At 43.9% G+C, this 27,945-nt stretch overlaps 2 long non-coding RNA genes across 3 annotated transcripts in view; one reads left to right on the top strand and one right to left on the bottom strand.

The window, feature by feature from the left end:
* The window catches only part of LOC139056981 (uncharacterized), an 83,632-nt gene that overhangs the window by 830 nt on the left and 54,857 nt on the right, over positions 1-27,945 (bottom strand). The window contains exons 3-5 of the long non-coding RNA XR_011512486.1: positions 18,370-18,532; positions 18,003-18,101; positions 2,498-2,605 (exon numbers count right to left, since the gene is read on the bottom strand). This is a non-coding gene — a long non-coding RNA (uncharacterized lncRNA). The remainder of the gene's footprint in view (positions 1-2,497; positions 2,606-18,002; positions 18,102-18,369; positions 18,533-27,945) is intronic.
* On the top strand, positions 101-10,136 carry LOC139056982 (uncharacterized). 2 transcript variants are annotated; one of them, XR_011512487.1, is made up of 3 exons: positions 101-259; positions 7,214-7,300; positions 9,948-10,136. It is a non-coding gene; the product is annotated as an uncharacterized lncRNA (long non-coding RNA). The 2 variants fall into 2 exon arrangements; XR_011512488.1 differs by lacking the exon at positions 101-259 and adding an exon at positions 6,265-6,309.

Here is a 27,945-nt window from a genome sequence, read left to right as displayed (position 1 = left end):
ACAGAAAGATAGACAAGCCGAAATAATTTTTGCGTACTACATAGGGTGCTCGCATGTGTCGTTCAAGAGAACGAGATACAGCGCCATACGTTTATTCGTACTGCGGTTCCTTATATCTTGCAAGAAGACTGATCATTTCGTTCGTATACTTTAATACCCAGTGCGCAGCAGCAGTTTGCCTTCACGTGCTACAGGAGTGTAACACGCGCCAAGCTTCATTCATTGACTACTGGCATTTTTTTTTCATTTTTCCTGTTATGTAAGATAATTTGAAATTGAATTTGTGAATGTTTTCTTTTATGTAATTGTAGTTGTAAATGTGTTTTGTTCGTGTAAAACAAGAATGCTCTGTTATTTGTAATTCTTCATATTATATTTAGATTGATGAAAAAGTTGGTAAACATGTTTTGCTATGCATGTTAGGACTATAGTTGTACTTTTAGTACATGTTCTAGTTTAACATTGTTTTAGTATATAATTGGGTGAAAATGACTTATAAACACTTTATCATTCTAAATTTTCTTTTTTTGCCTTTGAGTTTAGGTTGCTTGGATGGAAAATTATTGTATTGTGTTATTTCTGTATAACAGCTAACGCTGTTTAAAACATCGTGTGTCTGTTATTGATATATAACATTGGTGTATGCTACTGCATGCATTTTGTATGCTACTTGTCTGTTCTTTATTCTCAGTTTTTTGCGTCCGGTCACTTCAAGTGTCATTTTTCGTAAGAAATTTCATAATCAAGTGTTTCAAATTGATATACGGCCATTATCAGCTATGTTTTCCCATGTATAGGCTTAAGGCTAGGTACATCGGGACCTAGAAGGGCGATGGTTCGGGCAGTTGGTGTTCCATTTGAGATTGTGTGGCAAAGCGCGATGCAGGGACAAGGGACGCAAGGAAAGAAAGCAATTGTCCTCGTTATTTCCTTGCGTCCCTTGTCCGTGCTTCGCGCTGTACTCCACAATCTAAAATGACATCGGGGAGTTTGATTTCCTCCTCGATCCGTTGTGCTCCTATGGATGCAATGTCGCTGCATCGGATTGTCTCAAAAGCTTCTGCCGCGCTACACAAGGACATACACGATATTGCGTGAGCTTGGCGATTTGAACTACGAGATCACACCACTGGACTCGCGTGTCCCCACGGACGTTGTGCGTGAGTCCCAGCGGAATCCTCATTTTGCCGCGAGCTTACCTCCCTTATAGTTATCGTCGTCGCCACCAAAATTGGCGCTAGTCAAAAGAAGACAATTTCACGTGTCGAGGTGGAATCGGTCTCAACAGCAATCTGGTTTATACACCGTTGTCTCTATTGTATATACAACTTTATATGTGACTTCTGCAACGTAACAGTATTTCTTATTGCAACTTCTAAAAAGGTAACATCAGTGGTAATTGGGTTGCGATATGGCAACGTTACAGACGTCTGCCTTTTTTTTCTTTGTAAAAGATTGGTATTTGAATGGCCCTCTGAAATTGTTGTTGTAGTGTAAAATTATTGGTCGTGTTCTGAAGACCTTTTTAAATGACGGAGGAACTCATCACAAGTAATAGCTTGTCAAATAGTTCAAGGTGTTTCTGTACACTCCTTCTTGAAACCAAAAATAACGACCTTTTTCTATAACGTATACCTGCATCCGATGTTTTTACTACATTTTGATATGCTGCATTATGTTGTTCACATGACTTCAGGCAGTTTTTTTTTGTCCGAACATTTATGACCTCTATAGAGTGCAACTTTACGAATGATACATTGTTCTCGCTATACCACTGATTCATTCACTCTCATATTAACTACGGCATAATATGCGGGGGTAACAGTTATAACACTCACTTCGCATCCCTCCAGGTAATCCAGAACCAATCCATAAGACTTACTTATTACAAATAGTTCACGCTTTGCAAATGGAAAATCACTACTACATAAAAACAACATACTAACCATTTCAGGACTCACCAAATATAATCTAGGAATTCTATTCTACAAATATCTGAACAAGGAACTGCTATTGAGCTGCTTCTCACCTTTTGACCTGATAGCTCATAGTCATACTAGATTTGCACTCAGTAGTAATTTCCGCCCACCTAAAGTGCGAACTAACTATGGTAAACAGAGTGCGGAATTTTCTTCGACATGCCTTTGGAATACTCTACCAACTATAATCAAAACGAAAACAATTATAACAATTTAAAAGAGAACTAAAAGCGTTCATACAAATACCTACTGATATTGTCCATCTTTTTCTAATTTCCTTCTGTTCTTTTATATTGTCATGCTGTTCACAAGTGTTCTTATTACTGACATGCTATAAACATGTTCTGATATTGTTCTTAGCTCTCATCTGTACAGCTTCTGCTTTAAACTTTGCATACCATCCTAAGTGTCTTTAACATGAGGTCCCGATACAGTCTTTGGCTATGGTAACTCCTTATTTAGACTACGCACATGTAATTTTCTGTTTCTTTACTAATAAACAAATTATGAAATACTACCTCTTCCAGAAGTTTTCCAGTATTCCTTTGCAGCTGCTGCTTGGACCCAGCCTTGATCTTTCCCTCAATAATGAAATCAATATTTATTTTCTCCCAACCCTGCAAATACTTCCAAGAAGAAATGGAGTGGCTTAAATTAGGGAAATTATTGCACAGTTTTAGATTACGTTGTTGAAAAAATACTACATGCAATGTTTACTTATGCTATGTTTATTGGCTTGTATAATGGCCTGTTTTTTTTATCTTTTCTTCTAAAATACCATCGCGCCACCAAATGAGGCGCAGCCGCAGAAACAACAGTCGCGTTTCGGGATATTTACGGCTTTCTTTTATGATAAGTAATTCCTTTCGGGCATTGCGTCGCTAACGTTTCGTGCACTGTGTTGTCAAACGCATATTGATGGGACTAGAATCAGTCGTAACTTCAGGCCGGGCGTGGCCGCCTACACAATACACGAAGCTTCTAGAAGGCTTGCACCGTCTGCGCAGTACAGCAGCGTAGCCGCTGACAGACGATCTACGAATACATCCCTGCAACCAAACAACAGGCCACAGCAATGGACATGTCACCGCACACACCTTTGCAACCTCATCATTATGAATTGCGCCACAAAATAATGAACAATAATGGCATCCACATAATCTATCCGGTGACTACGACGCCGCATTTCGTTATTGTGCTGCAAATATGAAAGGAAACGGTTAAATCTGGCAAACTGAGGATACTATACATGATAATACGCATATATGTATGCAGTATTTGTATTACGCACCTAATTTTATGCACAACACATGCAGTACCCCATATTCACACACACGGCATGAGATTGTGAGATTTTACCGATATATTTACTTATCATGCCATCAGCGTAAACCGACATTACAGTGGGAACTGAGAAATTTGGGAGTGCAAGAAAGCGTAACTTATTGCCAATTTGCCAAGTGGGAGCTTATATATATGCAGATTATTCCAAGTAGTTGATCACTACAAATGGTTATTATTGCTGCAATGCTCCACATACTTGAATTGTTACAATAGGGACAGCACGCTAATCGCACCTATTCGATCTTAAAGAGCCCCTTACGAGGTCTGGCCTTTTTTTAGCTGACGAGCGCCGTGCATAAACGCGTGCTAACAATCGTGCCCGCTAAGTATCACCTCTTCACGCGCCGCGAAAAGAGCTCACATTTCGAACCAAACGCCATTTGTCGTTCTCCTCGCGGGCGCCGTGGTCCCAGCAGCAGAGTGACGTGAATCTCGCGAATGCGCTACGCACATCGCCGTGCTGGGACATCACAATTATGAAAATCAACCATGAGTTTCTGTAGAGGACGTTATGTGTTCCTAGTGTGACATCAGACATTCATAAGAAATGCATCGTCTAATGTTTTTTGGCATCAGAAGTACATCAGATACTCAAATGCACAGAGACTCAAATGCATCAGAAACTCAAATGTCGGTCTGCACAATTGTGCAGACTGACATGATCATGACATGGAAAACTGCGCGTAAGGAAATTATGGGGTTTTACGTGCAGAAACCACTTTCTGATTATGAGGCACGCTGTAGTGGAGGACTCCGGAAATTTCGACCACCTGGAGTTGTTTAGCGTGCACCTAACTCTAAGAACACGGGTGTTTTCGCATTTCGCGCCCTGCCAAATGCGGCCACCGAGGCCGGGATTCGATCCCGCGACCTCCGTGCTCAGCAGCCCGACACCATAGCCACTGAGCAACCACGGCGGGTAAAAAAAAACTGCGCGTAAGCGGCAGCGTCTATGTGCTGGAACGCACTGTAGTTCTTGGTTTCAAGCACATCGTATGCCAGCGCAAATTTCTGGCATATATCACATTGGACAAATGCACACTGCCGAGACATGTGGGCTGTTCGAGAAATCTTCGTGGGTAACACGATCAACACTGAAGGCACGAGCGACAGGAGTGCAACCCGCGCACGTTCAACACGCTAACACGAAAGCAAGATACGGACGACAGGGGCGTAAGCTGCGCCACAAGAGCAGATTTGATGCTTTCCCTCTGACACTGTTGCAACGAGCACTGAAACATTGCACACTGCACGTGTACCTCGGAGATCGCGTCGACGTCTGAGGCTATATAGTTGATGTTAACGACAGCAGGAATTTATTTAAATTGAAGTGACGGCGCAGGTAGCATGGGGAGCAGTGAAATGCGTATTTCACGGGTTTTATGAGAGGTAACTGAAGTGCAAATCGTTCTAATAACGTCACAGGAACGGCCTTCTATAGGGTTAACATTTTCAGATCTCGAAGGCCATGCTTTTGCTGGCTGCAGATAGCAGAAGCGACTGAAATTGAAAATGCGTTATAGAATTTCTTTCTATGCCAAGCTATAGCTTACAATATAGACTTATTTGTCGTTCTGTTTGTCTTGCAGCAGCTATGCGCAATTAGGTAGCCTCACAAATCATCAGGTGACGCTGGCCGAGGCATTGGCTGGCCCCAACTGACCTGTTGGTGGCGCCACCCACCGCCCCGTTTTCAATCCAGTCCAATCCAATCAGCCTGTCGCTCTGTTTACGAGTCGGTCGGTCGTGCGAGCTAAAGCCCCTCCATCCACGCGCCACCGCCGCTTTCTTAAGTAGCGACAACCGCCTTTTCCCCTCACACCAAATCCGGTTCCGGCATTTCCGCTTCCGGCATTTCCGCTTCCGGCATGTCCGGTTTTAAGATTTCCGGTTCCGGCGTTTACGGTTCCTTGAGTTGCGCTGCGAGAATTTCCACTGTGATTGCAGACGATGGTGTGACGCTCGTGCTTAGCAACCGGTGCTAATTTGAGTAGCTTGCTCTAGCCACTCCACCAAGCGTCATTCGTGTGCATTCACGTGCTTGTTTTCGTAGGCTGCGCCCGCACGCTTTGCCTGTCGTCCCCTTTCTCTGACCAAGTGCGGAGAGCCGTGGGCTGGGGCACAACACACGAACATATTTCGCCGTACACATCTGCTCGCGTCACAACACTAACACAATTCGCCGTACACCTTTGCGCGTGTTACAACACGCGCGCACGCACCAATTCACTGCACACCTCCGCTTATATCACACAAGAGAAGCACACTTGTTTTCACCATGTCACTGAATGCCCTCCACGCAAATTTAAACTTGTTATATTTCATAGCTACACGTCATTGCAGTTCTTCACGCAGTGCACCCACTTGGACGTTCGTTACCTTCGATCTGCCGTACGAGACAAGTTCAACCTCAGAATCAACAGCATAAACTCCATGCGTCTGCCGTACAAATTGGCGGCGCGAACTCCTTCACTAATGTCCCTCCATACGTGCTTGCTGGAGGGGATGTATGCTTCAAAACAAGGAGAATTCAAAGGGGACAAGCTGTTGTATTCCGCTGGAGTAGTAGTTCGCGGTCGCTGTTTTCCATATGCACGAAAAACGGGAGCGGTCTCCTAGCACCCAGGCACTACATTCCACTGTACGTTGTCTCTCGTGGCACAACCCGTCGCAGGTTGACGCGAAGCAGCGAACACGACCAGATCGCCGTTTACAATAGGCGGTGGTTCTTGGATGGAATCGCATTAACAGTTTCAACCGCAGCTGGTGCAATTAAAGCCTCTCCGTAGACGCGAAAGTAAACATCGCTAAAAAACATAGCGTCCCTTCCACTCGGAACAGAAATCTAAATCTACGTAAGTTCCGCTTGACACCGGAAGCTGAGGGATGAGTGGGAGAGGAGCGTGGAGGAGGAGGGTAGGTTGGCGGTACTTAACCTGGTCGGCGGTGGCGCGTGGATGTAGGGGCTTTAGTGCGAGCTGCAACGGTGTGCTTGTTTGATCGTGTGTATTTGTGTTTGCTGTAAAGAAATCTGACTTCGTTCGCGTGCGCATAAGTGCCACTGACAGCTTGTGTGTCGCAGCAAACTAGCCGTGTGCGTGGCGCGCCAGCCAAATGTGGAGCAACGATGTTCATGCCATGGAGCTAACTACACACGTGTTGTGCGTTCTTCTCGTGTGGGCATAGGGTGCCTTGCGAACGTAGGAAAGAGAACTCCCACGACAACAGTGAAACCTACGCCGATGCTTGCTGGGTGTCAGAGTTCAGTTGCGCAAATTTATTGCCATAATGCGGAATTGAAAATCTTGATAAGCGTTTTCTTCTGATGAGAAAGATTACGTTGGGAAATAATCGTGTTCATCATGCGCACTTGGGCGTGAGCTCCCGATTTTCTGCTGAAGTCGCATGATAACGACTCATCTACCTCTTGACCGATTCTTACTGCAGTGACGCTTCCTCGCTTATAAATGATTCGACGTTGTAGATAATCTCTGCTTACAAAGTTTTCGCTTTACGAGCAGTATTAGGGAAAAAAATGTGAGCAATCACAGCGTGCTACTGGTACAGGTTTGTTTTAAAGGGGTGTTGCCATAACCTTGACGTAACTAAACATTACAAGGGATAGCTGCCCAAAGTCGCGAAATAATCTATAGAATTGTTATGTAAACAAACATTCATGTAATGCGCTGCTGTGTCTGAAATTTTGCCGTGTAGAAGGGGTCCCTGTTATCGTGACATTCATCAGTAACATCGACTTTGTGCTCTGTTGCCACTCTGCACCAGTGCAGGCATTGTTTTCGTGACAGTTTTTACATGCTCCTTGCATGTGTTCACGATGTGATAGTCTTATTGTGCCACAGCTATAAGTTAACACAGAATTCTCTTTGCAGTGGTGAAGCCGTGACCCACAACAGTGTCCACATAACCCGTGGCCATGGCTGCAGCTGCACGGCGTGTTATCTGGATGGACATGTCAGGTATGCTTTAAGTGTACGTGTGCACAAAAGTAGGATCTCGGTATCATTAGTGGATAAATGTGTCGACATATTACTTAATGCATTTTGCTAAATAGGCTAAATATTTATGTAACTTTATTCAACTTGCTGCTCATTTGTGTTTGTAGACATTATGCACACGTTATCTTGTTCTGCTACAACTACACCTCGCATGCCCTGACGTTTAGTATTTTTCTCGCATGAATTGCTTGGCTGCAAGTACATTTTATTTTTGCCTACTACACAGCATGTTTCTTTTTTATTTTGGTTTTATTTGTTTGGAACTGTTTCCTATGCTGTAGCATATATTTCCTTATTTTCCTTTTGCTTATGATACACACATGTGCTGTTTTGTCCATGTTAGAATTCGAAGTGTAGTGTGCCATATACGTCACAGGTCTAAGCACGCAGTGTGCATACCATTGCTTAACATTGATATTTCCAATTATGTCTGTCTTGTTCTCAGAATAACTGTCACTGGCAAATGCACATTTGATGAACTCGAATTTCTTGAAATGAAATAGGAAGGCCAGTATTCATTGTGCTGCAGTTACTTAAGTAGTGGGGTGTTTTCTGGTAAGCTATTTTTTCTCTCTTTCTTCGTATTATTTTCTTTACAAGCTTCCCATATTCATGCTGGCAGGCATTGTAGCAGTTGTGAGTGTGTCTACTGGCGCAATGTCACAGCTAGTTTGCACACACTACAGGATGCCAACAGATACCCATCACTGTTTTTGTGCATTTCCGAGAACCAGATGTGTCCATTCGGCGAAACTTGTAGAGTCCATTTGAATTTGCCGATCAGTTCATGTAACGTTTCAGGACAAAATTTACGCAGCGAGGGAATCGACACCATGCAACATGACCTTGGCTAACAACTGACTGTTTAAGTTGATGGAAGGATTAACAAAAATAGCACTGCATGTGCGCTTGTGTTGTGCACCACGTAATTTGAGAGGGATGGCAGAAGTTGTAATACAAAGGCATAAAATCATGATAAACGGTGTTTGCATAAAAAGACGTAAATAGGCACAGACTAATTTCTGTCCCTTGTAATCTACAAAGGATGCCTTCCTTCATGCATTGATAATAGGGGCTGGCTCACGCTTCTTGTTATTTATGTGGTGTGCCTGACTTATTTCTCTTGCCAATTTTCAGCCATGCGTGAAAAGAGATAAACAATCCTAATCCGGCTGAAGCCCAATTGCGGATATGTGTGGCCAAGTCGGACGAGCGTACTGGTCCTTTTAGAGAAATATGGTGATCTCATAGGTACATATTTAGGCACCAGCTAGTCTGCACTATGTACATTTGACCACATGTGAAAGGAATACAGTACAGTGCCTCTTACACCTGCTGGACAAATTTGGTGCTACCTTTAACCAAGCAAGCCTAGCGTGCCTCCTTGCGTTTCTCAATTCAATTTTCAATTCAATCATTTCATGTAACTTTTAAGGACAAAATTTGCGCAGCGAGGGAAGGGCGACCATAAAACATGACTGTTGTGCATATGCTGCATAACTTATTTTTGCTGGAAATATATGTGCATTGCAGTCCACAAGTTAATTGACAAAGGCGTCCAGGCATTGGAGGCTTGCTTAGTTAAAGATACCCAAATTTGTTTCGTATCTGTGAGGGGTAATGTAGGCTATTCTTTTGATCATGTGCATATTTGGTCCAATGTACATAGGGCACGCTGACTAGCCGGTGCCTCAGCATGCGCCTAGGAGAGCACCATAATTCACACAAAAAACCAGTGTGCTCGTATCATTTGACCATGCATTGACGCGACAGGCTGTGCACTGTATTTAGATTGTTTATCTGTTTCGTTATCCTATGGCAACCGATTGATACAACAACATCAGTGAGGAATAGAATACCACATAAAAAAATGAAACGTGTGTCAGTCAATGATCTTTATGATTGCATGACAAAGAGGAATGTTCTCTATCTACGTGGGATAGCAACCACCAAGCTTATTTATTAATTTTTTTATGCAAGCTTTTGTATCATGCTTCTACGCATTTGTTTTTCACCTTGTGCCCTCCCTCTGAAAGCAGCGCTCGGGTGTAAACGATAAAAAACCCCAGACATGGTGTGGTGCATTTCTTGAATGGGATATGTGCCATCATTCAGGAGGCCAACAAAGGCATGACATAGAAGGCTTGAAATGTACAAGAACTGTTCCCGTAGCTGATGCAAATAATCTATAACGACTGGCACTTGGATGTCTCAGGGATGCATCGGGTTGCCCGTACACAAACACTCCTACGCTCATTTTCATGCCAAGTAATATATTTTCTCATTCCCGCTAGCAATCCACAGACACTGCTGTCCTTTGTCAAGTGGAAACCGATATAGCTGAAGAAGTTCACGACACGTGCACATGCCACAGCTGATCCACGTTGCACATTTGTACAGCCAAGAGCAATTTCTGCTTACTGTAGTTACTCCTGCAACCAAAGGCCAGGCAGTGGTTCCTCAACAACTTTGCGTGAACCGACACCACATAAATTTTTCGCAGAACTAGCTATAACATCTCCAGATCGTTCTGCAGCAAGTGATAGAGCATGTATTTCTGTGGTTCATTGCCAAGTTTTCTTAATTTTCTGTCCTTTCTACCATGCAGGGTACACGTGCACTTACTTCAAGATGACGACACTCCCCCTCAAGAACAGCCTCTTCTTAATGATAAGTAGCGAGATTAAATGAAAGGAAAATATCACAACCGTAACCAGACTGATACTGTGTTTTCCTTTCATTTACCCTCCTTCTGCATTTAAGGAAGCACTGATATGCCCAATAAATGTTTTTGTTAAATTTCTTTCGTTGTGTAATGCCTAATATGCAGCATGAGTAGGGCCCATGTACATGTTTTCAAAAGTGCTGCATCTTCGCTGTACCTACATGCATACAGGCTGCATATATCACGCACCAAAAACAGTCACACACATGTAACATATTTAAATAAGGTCTGACTGCCATTGGGACACAAGAAAGTTTTACCACATGTAGTGGCCAATTTTGTTATAGGAGTGCTATGAGCACCAGCAGTCGAATGTATTAGCTCATTAGAGTTTCATGAGGAATCAGGAGAAAGTCATAAGAAAACTGCTTTGGAGAGCACATTAGAAAGATATTTCATGCTCACAAGAAAAACACTCGTCAAGAATTCTACAGAAAGACGGTGGCCAATATGTTTTAGAATGACATTAGGAATACATCAGAAAATTCCAAACAAACTCCTCAGAAAGTCTAATGGCTGTGATGTCAAAACTCATCAGACTTTCATGTGAAACTCATCTCATATTTTCATAAGGGCACTCTCAATGATAGGTGACTTTGAGAAGTATTCAAGGCAACATCAATTATTTGCTAAAGCTGTCGCTTAAAATTAAATAATGGGGTTTTGCGTGCAAACACCATTTTCTGATATCCAGGCGGCGCCCTAGTGGGGGACTCCGGAAATTTGGACCTCCTGGGGTCATTTAACGTGCAGCTAAATCAAAGTACATGTGTGTTATCGCACTTTGTCCTCATAGAAATGCGGCCGGCGTGGCCAGGATTCAATCCCGCGACCTCGTGCTCAGCAGCGCAACATCACAGCCACTAAACAAACATGGCGGGTAAAACTATCGCTTCAATAGAAGAAATGAAGCTTATAGATATAATATAACGTACAAGGCCAATGTCTTCGTGTGTTTGTTTTACTTTTTGCCGCCGCAAGAGATATGTACTCCCGTTTCGTGTGAATCTTCCCATGTCGTGGAGTCGCGCGTGCAGAGAATGAAACTATTTCACTTTCTGCCGTCTTCCAGCGCGCGATGATGCTCTTTCGTCCGCTTGTGTTTTCCCTCAGTTTTCGTGCACCACTCACTCATGACGCAACTAAGGCGTTCTCGCTGCGCGAGACAAGGAAAACGCAATAGCTGGCGCACCAGACCGCCATCGGAAGTGCGCAGCGCAGCAAAGTACCGAGAAAAAAAATTATCAGCTCTTCCACTCGATGATGTGGAACGAGCAGTGGAGCTGTGGTGTCTTTTACCTCAAGATACGCATGTATATAGGCTGTTTTATTATTATTATTATTATTAATATTATTATTTAATAATATTAAAATATTTGATTTATTAGTTATTGTGAAGTCGCCTCGGCGACTATGACGTAACCAGAACACACAGCGCCCACTGCAACCGTGTGTATAGGACGCAGGTGGCCGTTAAACCGAGCCTCGACCCGAACGATGCTATGCGTTGACCGAGCCGCAGTCATAGGAGTTCCCGAAACAAAACACATTTGTTTATATTTTGCGATGGTGCGCCCTTCCAAGTTAATTAGCTGAATGAAACTTGGAAGGACTACAGTTTCATTCTAGTAGACAAACATGGAGGTGTCCGTTTCGCTCCCGTAGAAGCCCATGTATCGACAGTAGGCTGGAATTCCACAATAGTCACGGCTTAACTATGAACTACGTTTTAAGAAATGTAGATGAAAGTGGGAGTAATGCTATAGCCGTCAAAGCATCTAATAGGCATATAATTTGTTTTGGAATAGTTTCCGTAAAACAAAGCTCACAGCCATTTTCTGTAACCATACTCTCTCCGTAAACGACCATGTATTGATAGCAGAAGGGAACTCTGTAGAGTCTACAACCTCACTGTAAACTAACTATGACAAGTAAATGAAACTCGGAGTAATAATACAGTCCTCGTAGCGGAAAATTTAAGTAAAATTGTTCCCAAGGTGCCTACATTAGATTGAGAGGCACAGAGCATTCGCGAGAAACTGGAGAGGAAAATTTTTTCGCCTCGATGAGACGCGTAGAGGGACGGACATCGTCCACCGGCGCAGGGCAGCTGCATACAGATTCGCTGCAAGTAGAAAGAAGACAGCGTGCGTGACGTGTGCTTCACGAGATCCTCGAGGCCGGTGCGGGAGAACGCAGGGAAGGAATCGTGCTTGCGGAGGTAAGACGGGGCGAGTGGATAGAATGTCTAGCTGTGACGCTCACTCTCTCAAATCATGGGTTCGCGGCACTGAAATACTTCTATCTCGGCTATTAATGGACGAAATTCAATAAAAATTATTGTTTTAGCACGCTCCCTTGAGCGTACTTAGGAACTTCCTACGTATAACCACAATTTATTGTGTGGCGCAGTGAGGGGATCCTTAAGCTCACGGATATGCTAAGCTTACAAATACGTATCTATGAGCAATTTCCGAGGTTCGGGAAGCTGATGAAATTTACGAAAGGAACTCAGCTGAGATTATTTGGCGACGAGATCCAAAAGAGCGAATGTGAGGGTATCTTCTGACTAATGTGAGTCTCGCGGCTCAGCTATTATTATAGAGTATAAAAATGATTGAATCATATTGTACCGTTCGAATCAGGATCAGTATTAGCCTAAACAGGGCCCAGGAAATACAATGAGATTTTGTCCACAACGAGCATTCTGCGCAATAAATATCTAAGGGCTGACTTTCACTAACAGTTCCCTTTCAAATATCTCAAATTGAGGATAGTGAGTTGTTTATGACTGCCATAACGGCAATGTTTTAGAGGTTGATATGTTTATTGCATAAATTACTGTGCAATGTTTAGAATTTGATTCGACACAATATTCCTTATTCCATTATTAATTAATTCCGGCATTTTCGTAGCAGGTAATACGGTGTAAGCAGGAAAGAAATTGTTTTATGTTTAATCCTTTTATGTGGTACCATTCCCCTCTGCAATATTGTTTAAGACCCTGAGACAAGTAACAAATAATTATAAAATTCGGCGAAGACACTTAAGACTGCTTAAGTGAGGGAATGTGAAAGCATTATAGTCGCTTTTGGTGAAATGATTTTTTTGTTGCGCATTTCTTGTCAACGCAAACACTCTTCTGCGTTTCAACCACGCCTCGCATGGGATTAACGAACCGCCCGCCAAGCATGCCCACACACTAGATTGCCCTTAACGCGAAGGACCCTACAGCGGCATTCAACTGGACACTAATGCCTTTCATTTCATACGCTTTTTTTATACACCCTTGGCATTGTGCCACTTGCTACCCGTCGGCTCAGCTGTCCAACGACGCGCGCACAAGGCCACACGCTTGGTCGGCCAGGTGGCTGCGACATTACGTGTGCAATGGCGCACCCACAAGGCACACATTTAGTCAACCATAACCGTGGAGCCGCCGTGGCCACCCAGACCGGAATTTACGTGGTACTCTTTTGAAAGGCATTTATTTACTTTCTTTACAGAAACCTCCGAGAGAAATTGGACGTCAAGTTGAGAATTCTGAATGTGGTTTTATGCTTTGCCATCAGCCATTTTTCGTTCCAACATTCCCCCACGCTGTTGACTACAACACCGTCTTTTCGCTTATTGGGACATATAATGCATTCGCATTAAAAAAATTAATAAATAAAGTTGCTCCAACAGCTTCTCTCAAAAGATGGAGCTTTTCGCGATACAACATTACAAGCAGAACGGCAAGCTTCTTCTAATTGCTCTGTGCCTAACATCGCGTCATTCAGTTCCTACGTAGGCAAAGCAGCAGCTATTCATGCCAAGCATGTGAGTTTACACATAACAAAAACTGTTCTTTAAATCATAGCGAGACAGGATTGAGATCACCAAAAAGATCGGCAACGTTTTTATTGCCCATTATTTCTCTGAAGTTCACCTACACATGTCAAAAACAAATGCGCGCGGACAGCTCATGTCAAATAATTTAAAACTAGACATGAAGAAATCCCAGCACACTGAAGCCATTCCTATGAGTTGTGAATGCGAAAACACTAGTGTCCATTTTAACGCCACTCATCAGTCCTTTGGGTTACCAACATCGCGACCAAGCGAGCGCGTTCAGATGCTTGGACAACGCCTCCTAGATAACACATGGCCAGGGAATTCCGATCCGTGACGTCACGCGATATTGCCCACTGCCATAGAAATTAACGGGGACACGCCAGAGTAAGCCGCGTCATTTTGACGCAATCGTTTTCTTCACATCGGGCTTGCCAATAGAAATTTTGGGCTGGGTAGCATGGTATCATCAAGCAGAGTAGAGAGACCTCCTATCTAGGAGGTGTGGATTAGGCCAATAGGTAAGATACTCAGCTTAGTTTTATGTCTTAGTATCGAAACGGAATACCACCAACATTGCTCTATTTCGAATTTACTCTCTTATACATTAATATCTGTATTGCGATTGCGGACGCAACGTAGGAACGTAGGCGATAGCTTGCAAAGTGAGCATCCGAAGCCTCAATAGGCAGCGGATGCTCCGATTCGCCCACTTTGTTACGTCAAGACGCGCATGTGACGTGGCATCGCAGCCGATGGGAATTTTGGTGTCGTTTCCCTGCTATACAAAGCGGCTTCCTCGGTCATTGGACCACTTGATGCTTTGGCATCAGCCCTTACGAAAGTGGCCTTGACCTTTCAGTCACCCACCAGCCACCCCAGTCACCTCGCTGTAGACTCGTCCTTCCTGTACACCTATTATGTAGATTGTCTACTGACACCATACAGAGAGCATGCGGTGAAGAGAAGTTTGGGTCGCCATAGTCGCACTGCTGTCGCGCTCCCTAGCGTTTTTGAATTTTGTCGACCTTTTGTCAAATACATTTGTCGAAGACGTCGGACGACTCGCCAAGGTACCTTCCCTACCGGAGGCCGGTTGGGCCTTCGCCCCCGTCGCTTCGATAGGAGCCTGCAGAAGAGCCCGATCTGGTCGCGGCGAGAGCTCCATCATGACTACGCCTGACCTGACACCGGGCAAAAGGCCACCGACTGACCCTGCGAGCAACCGTGACTGTAAGCGATACAAGGCTGCAGAAACAGACGGCGAGTCTACGCTTATTGACGATTGTGACATAGCTGACATCACAGATCTGGACGATGAAGGCTTCAGGCATGTGCGTCACCGCAAGGAGAGGACCATCGGAATCCCAGTTATTGTTACGCCTGCCACAGAAGGAGCCGACCTGAAAAAAAGTAAATCGCATTGTTCTGTCTACGGAAATGGAAAAAATTCTTGGTGCATCGCCAGTTAGGTGCCGATTTACTGTTCAAGGAGCCCTGCTTCTAGATATGCAGGCAGAAGCCCATGTGAACTCCCTTCTCAGCTGCAAGTCAATCTCAGGGACTGCCATCTCAGGACGTGTGCCCAATTCGTACCTGCAAAACACCTGCATTATTAGTGGAGTACCAAAGTGGTACACTGACGAGGAACTGCTGCTATACCTAAAACCACAAGGAGTTTACCATGCAAGGAGAGTCACGCGACGCGTCCGAATTTCCGAAACCGATTGGGAGTCCAGGCGAACCACCTCCGTGGTTCTTACGTTCGCTCCAAATACAGACCGTCCAGAGAAGATCAACTTGCGCTTCACAAGACACGAGACCATTGACTACGTTGAGACACCACCTCGGTGTCTCAAGTGTCAGCGCTATGGACATGTGGCCAAGTACTGCCCTGGTGAGCAGTGTTGTGAGAAATGTGGAGCACCGCATGATTTCAAAATATGCGCGTGCAGAGAAAACTTTCTATGTGCAAACTGTAGTGGAGGTCATCCAGCTAGTTATAGCAAGTGTCCTACGCGTGCCGCGGCAATAAATGGTAACAAAACGTTTGTTTTGGGGCCAACAGGAAACGATGAGAAAAATGCCCTATGAACACTTTTTATCATGCTTAATTTTCTTTCTTTGCCTTTGAGTTTAGGGTGCTTGGATTGAAAATTATTGTATTGTGTTATTTATGTATAACAGCTAACGCTGTTTAAAACATCGTGTGTCTGTTATTGATATGTAACATTGGTGTATGCTACTGCATGCATTTCGTATGCTACTTGTCTGTTCTTTATTCTCAGTTTCTTGCGTCCGGTCACTTCAAGTGTCATTTTTCGTAAGAAATTTCATAATCAAGTGTTTCAAATTGATATACGGCCATTATCAGCTATGTTTTCGCATGTATAGGCTTAAGGCTAGGTTCATCGGGACCTAGAAAGGCCATGCTTTGGGCAGTTGGTGTTCCATTTGAGATTGTGTGGCAAAGCGTGATGCAGGGACAAGGGACGCAAGGAAAGAAAGCACTTGTCCTCGTTGTTTCCTTGCGTCCCTGGTCCGTGCTTCGCGCTGTACTCCACAATCAAAAATGACATCGGGGCGTTCGATTTCCTCCTTGATCCGTTGTGCTCCTATGGATGCAATGTCGCTGCATCGGCTTGTCTCAAAAGCTTCTGCCGCGCTACAGAAGGACATACACGATATTGCGTGAGCTCGGCGATGTGAACTACGAGATCGCACCACTGTACTCGCGTGTCCCCACGGACGTTGTGCGTGAGTCCCAGCGAAAGCCTCATTTTGCCGCGAGCTTACCTCCCTTATAGTTAGCGCCGTCGCCACCAAACGTGGCGCTAGTCAAAAGAAGACAATTTCACGTGTCGAGGTGGAATCGGTCTCAACAGCAATCTTGTTTATACACCATTGTCGCTCTTGTAAATATTGTATATACAACTTTATATGTGACTTCTGCAACGCAACAGTATTTCTTATTGCAACTTCTAAAAAGGTAACATCAGTGGTAATTGGGTTGCGATTCGGCAACGTTACAGACGTCTGCCTTTTTTTTTCTTTGTAAAAGATTGGTATTTGAATGGCCCTCTGAAATTGTTGTTGTAGTGTAAAATTATTGGTCGTGTTTTGAAGACCTTTTGAAATGACGGAGGAACTCATCACAAGTAATAGCTTGTCAAATTATTCAAGGTGTTTCTGTACACTCCTTCTTGAATCCAAAAATAACGACCTTTTCTATAACGTAAACCTGCAGCCGATGTTTTTACAAAATTTTGATATGCTGAATTATGTTGTTCACATGACTTCAGCCAGTTTTTTTTTTGTCCGAACATTTATGACCTCTATAGTGTGCAACTTTACGAGTGATACATTGTTCTCGCTATACCACTGATTCATTCACTCTCACATTAACTACGCCATAATATGCGGGGGTAACATTTATAACACTCACTTCGCATCCCTCCAGGTAATCCAGAACAAATCCATGAGACTTACTTATTACAAACAGTTCACGTTTTGCAAATGGAAAATCACTACTACCTAAAAACAACATACTAACCATTACAGGACTCACCAAATATAATCTAGGAATTTTATTCTACAAATATCTGACCAAGGAACTGCTATCGAGCTGCTTCTCACCTTTTGACCTGATAGCTCATAGTCATACTAGATTTGCACTCAGTAGTAATTTCCGCCCACCTAAAGTGCGAACTAACTATGGTAAACAGAGTGCGGAATTTTCTTCGACATCCCTTTGGAATACTCTACCAACTATAGTCAAAACGAAAACAATTATAACAATTTAAAAGAGAACTAAAAGCGTTCTTACAAATACTTACTGATATTGTCCATTTTTTTCTAATTTCCTTCTGTTCTTTTATATTGTCATGCTGTTCACAAGTGTTCTTATTACTGACGTGCTATAAACATGTTCTGATAGTGTTCTTAGCTCTCACCTGTACAGCTTTTGCTTTAAACTTTTCATACCATCATAAGTGTATTTAACAGGAGGTCCCGATACAGTCTTTGGCTACGGTACCTCCTTATTTATAATACGTACATGTAATTTTCTGTTTCTTTACTAATAAAAAAATTAAGAAATACTACCTGTTCCAGATGTTTTCCAGTATTCCTTTGCAGCTGCTTCTTGGAACCAGCCTTGATCTTTCCCTCAATAATGAAATCAATATTTATTTTCTCCCAACCCTGCAGATATTTCCAAGAAGAAATGGAGTGGCTTAAATGAGGGAAATTATTGCACATTATTAGATTACGTTGCTGAAAAGTACTACATGCAATGCTTAATTATGCTATGTTTAATGGCTTGTATAATGGCCTGTTTTTTTTTTCTTTTCTTCTAAAATTTCATCGCGCCACCAAATGAGGCGCAGCCGCAGAAACAACAGTCGCGTTTCGGGATATTTACGGCTATCTTTTATGATAAGTAATTCCTTTCGGGCATTACGTCACTAACGTTTTGTGGACTGTGTTGTCAAACGCATATTGATGGGACTACAATCAGTCGTAACTTCAGGCCGGGAGTGCCTGCACACACAATGCACGAAGCTCCTAGAAGGCTTCCACCGTCTCCGCAGTAGAGCAGCGTACCCGCTGGCAGACGAAATACGAATACGTCCCTGCAACCAAACGACAGACCACACAAATGTACAAGTCACCGCACACACCATTGCGACCTTATCATTATGAATTGCGCAACAAAATAATGAACAATAATGGCATTCATATAATCTATCCGGTGACGACGGCGCCGCATTTCGTTATTGTGCTGCAAATATGAAAGGAAACGGTTAAATCTGGCAAACTGAGGATACTATACATGATAATACGCATATATGTATGCAGTATTTGTATTACGCACCTAATTTTATGCACAACACATGCAGTACCCCATATTCACACACACGGCATGAGATTGTGAGATTTTACCGATATATTTGCTTATCATGCCATCAGTGTAAACTGGCATTGCAGTGTGAACTGACAAATTTGGGAGTGCAAGAAAGTGTAACATATTGCCAACTTGCCAAGGGGGATCTCATATATATGCAGGTTATTCCAAGTAGTTGATCACTGCAAATTGTTATTATTGCTGCAATGCTCCACATACTTGAATTGTTACAATAGGGACAGCAAGCTAATCGCACCTATTCGATCTTAAAGAGCCCCTCACCTGGTCCATCCTTTTTTTTAGCTCACGAGCGCCGTGCATAAACGCGTGCTAACAATCGTGCCCGCTAAGTATCACCTCTTCACGCGCCGAGAAAAGAGCTCACATTTCGAACCAAACGCCGTTTGTCGTTCTCCTCGCGGGCGCCGTGGTCCCAGCAGCAGAGTAACGTGAATCTCGCGAATGCGCTACGCACATCGCCGTGCTGGGACATCACCCTTATGAAAATGAACCATGAGTTTCTGTAGAGGACGTTATGTGGTCCTAGTGTGACATCAGACATTCATAAGAAATGCGTCCTCTAATGTTTTTTGGCATCAGAAGTAAATCAGAGACTCAAATGCACAGAGACTCAAATGCATTAGAGACTCAAATGTGAGTCTGCACAATTGTGCAGACTGACAAGATCATGACATGGAAAACTGCGCGTAAGGAAATTATGGGGTTTTACTTGCCAAAACCACTTTCTGATTATGAGGCACGCCGTAGTGGAGGACTCCGGAAATTTCGACCACCTGGAGTTGTTTAACGTGCACCTAAATCTAAGTACACGGGTGTTTTCGCATTTCACGCCTTGCGAGATGCGGCCGCCGAGGCCGGGATTCGATCCCGCGACCTCCGTGCTCAGCAGCCCAACACCATAGCCACTGAGCGACCACGGCGGGTAAAAAAAAAAAAATGCGCGTAAGCGGCAGCGTCTATGTGCCAGAACGCACTGTAGTTCTCGGTTGTAAGCACATCGTATGCCAGCGCAATGTTCTGGCATATATCACATAGGACAAATGCACACTGCCGAGACATGTGGGCTGTTCGAGAAATCTTCGTGGGTAACACGATCAACACTGAAGGCACGAATGACAGGAGTGCAACCCGCGCACATTAAACACGCTAACACGAAAGCAAGATACGGACGACAGGGGCGTAAGCAGCGCCACAAGAGCAGATTTGATGCTTTCCCTCTGACACTGTTGCAACGGGAACTGAAACATTGCACACTGCAGGTGTACCTCGGAGGTCGCGTTGACGTCTGAGGCTATATAGTTGATGTTAACGACAGCAGGAAATTATTTAAATTGAAGTGACGGCGCAGGTAGCACGGGGAGCAGTGAAATGCGTATGTCACGGGTTTTATGAGAGGTAACCGAAGTGCAAATCGTTCTCATAACGTCACAGGAACGGCCTTCTATAGGGTTAACATTTTCAGATCTCGAAGGCCATGCTTTTGCTGGCTGCAGATAGCAGAAGCGACTGAAATTGAAAATGCGTTATAGAATTTCTTTCTATGCCAAGCTATAGCTTACAATATAGACTTATTTGTCGTTCTGTTTGTCTTGCAACAGCTATGCGCAATTAGGTAGCCTCACAAATCATCAGGTGACGCTGGCCGAGGCATTGGCTGGCCCCAACCGACCTGTTGGTGGCGCCACCCACCGCCCCGTTTTCAATCAGTGGGAACGACTGAGCAGGCGAGCCGAATAGGTGAAGGAAATCCCTAGACAGACATCGCTCGGCTAGAGCCGCCCAGTCACAGCGAGTGGCCGCTGATGCCGACCACCTCAGCTACAAGAGCTCCTAAGAGAGAAGGCCAACCAGGTAGCGACGCAGCTGGGACGCACTGACTTGAACCGGTATGGCTGGCGGATTGGATTGTTGTGGCTTTGGTGAAATCCGAGGCGACTGGAGCCTAGAATACAACAAACCGGACCAGCCAGACGGACTCGCAGACAGTGACAGTGACAAACCTGTGTTTTATGTTCTTTCCCTCCTTTCTTTCTTTCCTTCTTCTCCTCTGAACATCTCCTGTGGCGTTGACAAACGCCTGCCCTGAGTCAAAAGGGATCAGGACCACTTACTTACTTACTTACTATCTAGTCCAATCCAATCAGCCTGTCGCTCTGTTTACGAGTCGGTCGGTCGTGCGAGCTAAAGCCCCTCCATCCACGGGCCACCACCGCTTTCTTAAGTAGCGACAACCGCCTTTTCCCCTCACACCAAATCCGGTTCCGGCATTTCCGCTTCCGGCATTTCCGGTTCCGCCATGTCCGGTTTTAAGATTTCCGGTTCCGGCGTTTACGGTTCCTTGAGTTGCGCTGCGAGAATTTCCACTGTGATTGCAGACGATGGTGAGACGCTCGTGCTTAGCAACCGGTGCTAATTGGAGTAGCTCGCTCTAGCCACTCCACCAAGCGTCATTCGTGTGCATTCACGTGCTTGTTTGCGTAGGCTGCGCCCGCACGCTTTGCCTGTCGTCCCCTTTCTCTGACAAAGTGCGGAGAGCCGTGGGCTGGGGCACAACACACGAACATAATTCGCCGTACACCTTTGCGCGTGTTACAACACGCGCGCACGCACCAATTCACTGCACACCTCCGCTTATATCACAAAAAAAAAGCACACTTGTTTTCACCATGTCACTGAATGCCCTCCACGCAAATTTAAACTTGTTGTATTTCATAGCTACACGTCATTGCAGTTCTTCACGCAGTGCACCCACTTGGGACGTTCGTTACCTTCGATCTGCCGTACGAGACAAGTACAACCTCAGAATCAACAGCATAAACTCCATGCGTCTGCCGTACAAATTGGCGTCGAGAACTCCTTCACTATTGTCCCTCCATACGTGCTTGCTGGAGGGGATGTATGCTTCAAAACAAGGAGAATTCAAAGGGGACAAGCTGTTGTATTCCGCTGGAGTAGTAGTTTGCGGTCGCTGTTTTCCAAATGCACGAAAAACGGGAGCGGTCTCCTAGCACCCAGGCACTACATTCCACTGTACGTTGTCTCTCGTGGCACAACGCGTCGCAGGTTGACGCGAAGCAGCGAAAACGACCAGATCGCCGATTACAATAGGCGGTGGTTCTTGGATTGAATCGCATTAACAGTTTCAACCGCAGCTGGTGCAATTAAAGCCTCTCCGTAGACGCGAAAGTAAACAACGCTAAAAAACATAGCTTCCCTTCCACTCGGCACAGAAAGCTGAATCTACGTAAGTTCCGCTTGACACCGGAAGCTGAGGGATGAGTGGGAGAGGAGCGTGGAGGAGGAGGGTAGGTTGGCGGTACTTAACCTGGTCGGCGGTGGCGCGTGGATGTAGGGGCTTTAGTGCGAGCTGCAACGGTGTGCGTGTTTGATCGTGTGTATTTGTGTTTGCTGTAACGAAATGTGACTTAGTTCGCGTGCGCATAAGTGCCACAGACAGCTTGTGTGTCACTGCAAACTAGCCGTGTGCGTGGCGCGCCAGCCAAATGTGGACCAACGATATTCATGCCGTGGAGCTAACTACACACGTGTTGTGCGTGCTTCTCGTGTGGGCATAGGGTGCCTTGCGAACGTAGGAAAGAGAACTCCCACGACAACAGTGAAACCTATGCCGATGCTTGCTGGATGTCAGAGTTCAGTTGCGCGAATTTATTGCCATAATGCGGAATTGAAAATCTTGATAAGCGTTTTCTTCTGATGAGAAAGATTACTTTCGGAAATAATCGTGTTCATCATGCGCACTTGTGCGTGGGCTCCCGCTTTTCTGCTGAAGTCGCATGATAACGCCTCATCTACCTCTTGACCGATTCTTACTGCAGTGACGCTTCCTGGCTTATAAATGATTCGACGTTGTAGATAATCTCTGCTTACAAAGTTTTCGCTTTACGAGCAGTATTAGGAAAAAAAATGTGAGCAATCACAGCGTGCTACTGGTACAGGTTTGTTTTAAAGGGGTGTTGCCATAACCTTGACGTAACTAAACATTACAAGAGATAGTTACCCAAAGTCCTGAAATAAACTATAGAATCGTTATGTAAACAAACATTCATGTAATGCGCTGCTGCGTCTGAAATTTTGCCGTGTTGAAGGGGTCCCTGTTATCGTGACATTCATTAGTAACTTCGACTTTGTGCTCTGTTGCCACTCTGCACCAGTGCAGGCATTATTTTCGCGACTGTTTTTACATGCTCCTTGAATGTGTTCACGATGTGATAGTCTTATTGTGCCACAGCTATAAGTTAACACAGAATTCTCTTTGTAGTGGTGAAGCCGTGACCCACAACAGTGTCTACATAACTCGTGGCCATGGCTGCAGCAGCACGGCGTGTAATCTGGATGGACATGTCAGGTATGCTTTAAGTGTACGTGTGCACAAAAGTAGGATCTCGGTATCATTAATGGATAAATGTATCGACATATTACTTAATGCATTTTGCTAAATAGGCTAAATATTTATGTAACTTTATTCAACTTGCTTCTCATTTGTGTTTGTAGACATTATGCACACGTTATCTTGTTCTGCTACAACTACACCTCGCATGCCCTGACGTTTAGTATTTTTCTCGCATGAATTGCTTGGCTGCAAGTACATTTTATTTTTGCCTACTACACAGCATGTTTCTTTTTTATTTTGGTTTTATTTGTTTGGAACTGTTTCCTATGCTGTAGCATATATTTCCTTATTTTCCTTTCTACTTATGATACACTCATGTGCTGTTTTGTCCATGTTAGAATTCGAAGTGTAGTGTGCCATATATGTCACAGGTCTAAGCACGCAGTGTGCATACCATTGCTTAACATTGATATTTACAATTATGTCTGTCTTGTTCTCAGAATAACTGTCACTGGCAAATGCACATTTGATGAACTCGAATTTCTTGAAATGAAATAGGAAGGCCAGTATTCATTGTGCTGCAGTTACTTAAGTGGTGACGTGTTTTCTGGTAAGCTATTTTTTATCTCTTTCTTCGTATTATTTTCTTTACAAGCTTCCCCTATTCATGCTGGTAGGCATTGTAGCAGTTGTGAGTGTGTGTACTGGCGCAATGTCACAGCTAGTTTGCACACACTACAGGATGCCAACAGATACCCATCACTGTTTTTGTGCATTTCCGAGAACCAGATGTGTCCACTCGGCGAAACTTGTAGTGTCCATTTGAATTTGCCGATCAGTTCATGTAACGTTTCAGGACAAAATTTACGTAGCGAGGGAATCGACACCATGCAACATGACATTGGCTAGCAACTGACTATTTAAGTTGATGGAAGGATTAACAAAAATAGCACTGCATGTGCGCTTGTGTTGTGCACCACGTAATTTGAGAGGGATGGCAGAAGTTGTAATACAAAGGCATAAAATCATGATAAACTGTGTTTGCATAAAAAGAAGTAAATAGGCACAGACTAATTTCTGTCCCTTGTAATCTACAAAGGATGCCTTTCTTCATGCATTGATAATAGGGGCTGGCTCACACTTCTTGTTATTTATGTGGTGTGCCTGACTGATTTCTCTTGCCAATTTTCAGCCATGCGTGAAAAGAGATAAACAATCCTAATCCGGCTGAAGCCCAATTGCGGATATGTGTGGCCAAGTCGGACGAGCATACTGGTCTTTGGAGTGAAATATGGTGATCTCATAGGTACATATTTAGGCACCAGCCAGTCTGCACTATGTACATTTGACCACATGTGAAAGGAACACAGTACAGTGCCTCTTACACGTGCTGGACAAATTTGGTGCTACCTTTAACCAAGCAAGCCTCGCGTGCCTCCTTGCCTTTCTCAATTCAATTTTCAATTCAATCATTTCATGTAACTTTTAAGGACAAAATTTGCGCAGCGAGGGAAGGGTGACCATAAAACATGACTGTTGTGCACATGCTGCATAACTTATTTTTGCTGGAAATATGTGTGCATTGCAGTCCACAAGTTAATTGACAAAGGCATCCAGGCATTGGAGGCTTGCTTAGTTAAAGATACCCAAATTTGTTTCGTATCTGTCAGGGGTAATGTAGGCTATTCTTTTGATCATGTGCATATTTGGTCCAATGTACATAGGGTACGCTGACTAGCCGGTGCCTCAGCATGCGCCTTGGAGAGCACCATAATTCACACAAAAAATAAGTGTGCTCGTCTCATTTGACAATGCATTGACACGACACGCTGTGCACTAGATTTAGATTGTTTATCTGTTTCGTTCTCCTATGGCAACCGATTGATACAACAAAATCAGTGAGGAATAGAATACCACATCAAAAGATGGGACGTGTGTCAGTCAATGCTCATTATGATTGCATGACAAACAGGAATACTCTCTATCTACGTGGGATAGCAACCACCAAGCTGATTTATTAATTTTTTATGCAAGCTTTTGTATCATGCTTCTACGCATTTATTTTTCAACTTGTGCCCTCCCTCTGAAAGCAGCGCTCGGGTGTAAACGATAAAAAACCCCAGACATGGTGTGGTGTATTTCTTGAATGGGATATGTGCCATCATTCAGGAGGCCAACACAGGCATGACATAGTAGGCTTGAAATCTATGAGAACTGTGCCCGTAGCTGATGCAAATATTCTATAACCACTGGCACTTGGATGTCTCAGGGATGCATCGGGTTGCCCGTACACAAACACTCCTACGCTCATTTTCATGCCAAGTAATAGATTTTCTCATTCCCGCTAGCAATCCACCGACAGTGCTGTCCTTTGTCAAGTGGAAACCGTTATAGCTGAAGAAGTTCACGACATGTGCACATGCCACAGCTGATCCACGTTGCACATTTGTACAGCCAAGAGCAATTTCTGCTTACTGCGGTTACTCCTGCCCCCAAAGGCCAGGCAGTGGTTCCTCAACAACTTTGCGTGAACCGACACCACATAAATGTTTCGCAGAACTAGCTATAACATCTCCAGATCGTTCTGCAGCAAGTGATAGAGCATGTATTTCTGTGGTTCATTGCCAAGTTTTCTTAATTTTCTGTCCTTTCTACCATGCAGGGTACACGTGCACTTACTTCAAGATGACGACACTCCACCTCAAGAACAGCCTCTTCTTAATGATAAGTAGCGAGATTAAATGAAAGGAAAATATCACAACCGTAACCAGACTGATACTGTGTTTTCCTTTCATTTACCCTCCTTCTGCATTTAAGGAAGCAATGATATGCCCAAAAAATGTTTTTGTTAAATTTCTTTCGTTGTGTAATATCTAACATGCAGCATGAGTAGGGCCCATGCACATGTTTTCAAAAGTGCTGCATCTTCGCTGTACCTACATGCATACAGGCTGCATATATCACGCACCAAAAACAGTCACACACATGTAACATATTTAAATAAGGTCTGACTGCCATTGGGGCACAAGAAAGTTTTACCACATGTAGTGGCCAATTTTGTTATAGGAGTGCTATGAGCACCAGCAGTCGAATGTATTAGCTCATTAGAGTTTCATTAGGAATCAGGAGAAAGTCATAAAAAACTGCTTTGGAGAGCACATTAGGAAGATATTTCATGCTCACAAGAAAAACACTCGTCCAGAATTCTACAGAAAGACGGTCGCCAATATGTTTTAGAATGACATTAGGAATACATCGGAAATTCCAAACAAACTCCTCAGAAAGTCTAATGGCTGTGATGTCAAAACTCATCAGACTTTCATGTGAAACTCATCTCATATTTTCATAAGGGCACTCTCAATGATAGGTGACTTCGAGAAGTATTCAAGGCAACATCAATTATTTGCTAAAGCTGTCGCCTAAAATTAAATAATGGGGTTTTGCGTGCAAACACCATTTTCTGATTACCAGGCAGCGCCCTAGTGGGGGACTCCGGAAATTTGGACCTCCTGGGGTCATTTAACCTGGAGCTAAATCAAAGTACATGTGTGTTATCGCACTTCGTCCTCATAGAAATGCGGCCGGCGTGGCCAGGATTCAATCCCGCGACCTCGTGCTCAGCAGCCCAACATCACAGCCACTAAACAAACATGCCGGGTGAAACTATCGCTTCAATAGAAGAAATAAAGCTTATAGATATAATATAACCTACAAGGCCAATGTCTTCGTGTTTTCGTTTTACTTTTTGCCGCCGCAAGAGATATATACGTACTTCCATTTCGTGTGAATCTTCTCACGTCGTAGAGTCGCGCGTGCAGAGAATGAAACTATTTCACTTTCTGCCGTCTTCCAGCGCGCGATGATGCTCTTTCGTCCGCTCGTGTTTTCCCTCAGTTTTCGTGCACCACTAACTCATGACGCAAATAAGGCGTTCTCGCTGCGCGAGACAAGATAAACGCAATAGCTGGCGCACCAGACCGCCATCGGAAGTGCGCCGCGCAGCAAAGTACCGAGAAAAACAATTATCAGCTCTTCCACTCGATGATGTGGAACGAGCAGTGGAGCTGTGGTGTCTTTTACCTCAAGATACGCATGTATATAGGCTGTTTTATTATTATTATTATTATTATTATTATTATTATTATTATTATTATTATTATTATATTATTATTATTAGTTATTATTAAAATAATTGATTTATTAGTAATTTTGAGGTCGCCTCGGCGACTATGACGTAACCAGAACACACAGCGCCCACTGCAACCGTGTGTATAGGACGCAGGTGGCTGTTAAACCGAGCCTCGACCCCAACGATGCTATGCGTTGACCGAGCCGAAGTCATGGGAGTTCCCGAAACAAAACACATTTGTTTATATTTTGCGATAGTGCGCGCTTCCAAGTTAATTAGCTGAATGAAACTTGGAAGGACTACAGTTTCATTCTAGTAGACAAACATGGAGGTGTCCGTTTCGCTCCCGTAGAAGCCCATGTATCGACAATAGGCTGGAATTCCACAATAGTTACGGCTTAACTATGAACTACGTTTTAAGAAAAGTAGATGAAAGTGGGAGAAGTGCTATAGCCGTCAAAGCATCTAATAGGCATATAATTTGTTTTGGAACAGTTTCCGTAAAACAAAGCTCACAGCCATTTTCTGTAACCATACTCTCTCCGTAAACGACCATGTATTGATAGCAGAAGGGAACTCTGTAGAGTCTACAACCTCACTGTAAACTATCTATGACAAGTAAATGAAACTCGGAGTAATA

Source organism: Dermacentor albipictus, chromosome 3 (genome assembly GCF_038994185.2).
Source record: "Dermacentor albipictus isolate Rhodes 1998 colony chromosome 3, USDA_Dalb.pri_finalv2, whole genome shotgun sequence".
Classification (NCBI taxonomy): Eukaryota; Metazoa; Arthropoda; class Arachnida; order Ixodida; family Ixodidae; genus Dermacentor; species Dermacentor albipictus.
Note: the sequence above shows the minus strand (reverse complement) of the source record. Positions and strands in the feature narration are given on the sequence as shown.